Source organism: Hippocampus comes, unplaced genomic scaffold (assembly GCF_001891065.2).
Source record: "Hippocampus comes isolate QL1 unplaced genomic scaffold, H_comes_QL1_v1.1 scaffold62, whole genome shotgun sequence".
NCBI classification, from domain to species: domain Eukaryota; kingdom Metazoa; phylum Chordata; class Actinopteri; order Syngnathiformes; family Syngnathidae; genus Hippocampus; species Hippocampus comes.
In genome coordinates this window covers 2,218,859-2,221,684 of record NW_017806062.1, presented here as the reverse complement: position 1 = coordinate 2,221,684, position 2,826 = coordinate 2,218,859, and the positions used below count along the sequence as shown (strand labels likewise).

General features: G+C 45.0%; 1 protein-coding gene across 2 annotated transcripts in view; it reads left to right on the top strand.

Moving 5' to 3' along the window:
• syt12 (synaptotagmin XII) overlaps positions 1–2,826 on the top strand; it is a 17,097-nt gene that overhangs the window by 499 nt on the left and 13,772 nt on the right. The gene's annotated exons all lie outside the window — the stretch shown is intronic.

Below are 2,826 nucleotides of genomic sequence, written 5' to 3'. Positions count from 1 at the left end.
AAGACGTTGGGGGGGGAAGGGGGGGGGGGTTGCTGCACACATGCTGGGCCCACATATTGATCCATTGGACTCCAGCAGGTTGAACAATTGATGCCACTAAATGCCCCAAAAATACATTGATAGCTCTGCATCTGCATGGCGTCGCAAAGTCCGGAATTTGATGAGAAAACCTCCGCGCTGACAACTTTGGTGAATGCTTTGAAGATACGCAATGAATCACTTCAGTCATAGAACACAAAACATTCCAGGGAGACTTTTGGCAGGTATTTTTTTTTTTTTTTTTTGCCAGAGGAAATGTCGTCAGCAGAAAACATTTCTTAACGCATTCTCTGCCAGCCGCTTGAAAGCGTTGCGACGGCTCTTTCGAAACCCACCGAATATTGTGTTTGTTGACTAGGAGGGAAAAAAAGTTTGTTTCTGCTTTTTTTTTTTATTCAGTAATCAGCAGCAGGACATTGATTGGTTTCACAAAAAAAAAAAAAAAACGGTTTCTGATCAAAAAGCAGAGAAAAAGTGTCACGAAATGTCAAGCTCAACAGTACTTTTGTAAAAATTACAAAAACAAAATTGGGAAAGGGCTATTGACGGCTACATAATTTCTTTTCTAGACTTACATCGACGCTGTGAGCGACATCAGTGGCTTTTTTCATATGCTGTTCATCATTCAGTACTTGAATCTTCTTATCTAATGAGTAAGATACACATACGTTCTACCAACTACCACAACAGAGAGTGTATGTGTGTGTGTGTGTGTGTGTGTGTGTGTGTGTGTGTGTGTGTGTGTGTGTGTGTGTGTGTGTGTGTAGCAGAGACTGCCGCCTCTTCACTTAGCTGAAGCTCACATTCCTTCCACCCTCACCGACATTGGCCGGCTCTGTCAAGGGATTCCCTGACAGACGCACACGCCGCCATGCATGCTAAACTGGCCGAAGGTTGTTTTTGTTTTTGTTTTTTTTTTCATTATTCGCGGCGTCTGATCTCAGGGTAGTCTTTGCCAGGGTTTTGTGTAATATATTCCAGATAATAATGGCAGCACGGTCCATCAGGGCCCACAAAATGGATTGCCTCCCGTCACAATGGGAGCTTGTGGTCAGAAATCAAACGTGGGCGGCATGTGTCATGTTTTACAAGGTCGTTTACTGAAGGTTATCTTCAATTGCGTCTATATGTTTAAAAAGGCTGGGTTTTTTTGTTTTGTTTTGTTTTTTTTAGGGTGCGTACCAATTATTTGTCTGTAATTAGCATCCTTATCACCTTGTGGGGAGCTTTCTAGTGGATACTTTTGATGTCAGTACACTTGTACCCAACCTGTGATGCCTCGGGATCACAACCCGAAAATGACCTTGTGCAATGAGTCACATGCTGCTTCACTCAGACAAACGCATGTAACTACATGTAGCCAAGCTTGTTGTGGTGAATGTCCATCGAGCCCCCTAGCACGATGATGGAAAAAAAAATGCTACCCACAAAACTGTAATTTCTGAACATAGTTCCTCAGGGAAGTATTTTAGGTACAGTCATTTTCTATGAAGTTTAACCCTCCTCGTCGTGATAGTCAGTAAAATTACTAAAAGGGTCCCTCTTTCTCCGACATGCTTCAAAAATCTTGTTGAAGGTTATCCACAGAAAGCCAAGAAGACATTTTCAACCGCGGCAGTGCACCAGCAGACATATGGCTCCGTTTTATGGCTTTACCTGAGCGCTGTAGCAAGACTGTTAATTAGATTATGAGTCGTCTGAGCCAAACTGGAGAAGGAGTTGATTGATCAGCTGTTTGCAGGAATACACACAAGCACCCCCCCACCCCCCCCACACACACACACACACACACACACACACACACACACACACACACACACAGTGTTTCATTTTTCACTCACAATCTCATTGCTGCGCCGTAAAATTGAAATTTCACAAATTCCCAGAGTGCTATTATGTCCACGCCATTTAGCGTAAGATGATAGTGTGACGAGACCCCCCCGCGCCCCCCCCCCCACACACACACACACACAGGCTTATGCAAGACAACCAAAATATTAGGAACAGCTCTCAGCAAGATGCAGTGCTGGGAACTACAGCACAAGCACAATAATAAATAAACATGTTTGGGTGATTAATTCATTCATGATCATTACTCTCTGTTGGCTTTTTTTCTGCTTGATGGGAGGCGGAAGAGAACCCAAGCGGGTTCGTAATACAACTTCCGGAAAGAGTAGACGTTTTTTATTTGAGGATTGTGGTCGGAGAGGGAATGCAACGACACTATACGTACAACTGACGGACTTCCGGACGACTGCGCATGCTCCGTTTACGCTCTTGTGCTTTGTGGGCAGGCATCGCTAGTCGAACAAGCAAATACGATTTGCTCATATTATACAGAGTAATTCGAAACGGTCGCAAATTTTCATTCCTCCGTTTCTTTAGCTTCTCGTGATGCAAATGATTCTCAAACCTGCCAGAAAAAGGGGCTTTATTTGTTTTATTTTTTTTCAAGAACTCTGCAATGTCATGTTTGTGTGCGACCAAAATTCAAAGAGACAGCGAGCCGCACACACAACGAGCCTGTCTGCTTGTGTTCTATTTCAGCTCGGCGGCCTCGCTGGGAGGCAGCCGGAGCGCCCACGCTGCCTCGTTTGTTTTCGCGAAATCTCCATGAATCATCCCGGCTTCCTCTCGCGCGCACTCGCACTGATCTATCACGACCACAGCCGGCCTAAGATATCGCAAAGCCCGGGTCCAAACGACACATCAGCAGCCGTCAGTGGATTCTGCACTGCGTCAACCACTTTAATTTGGCTACGTGGCTTCATCTGACCCCCCCCCCCC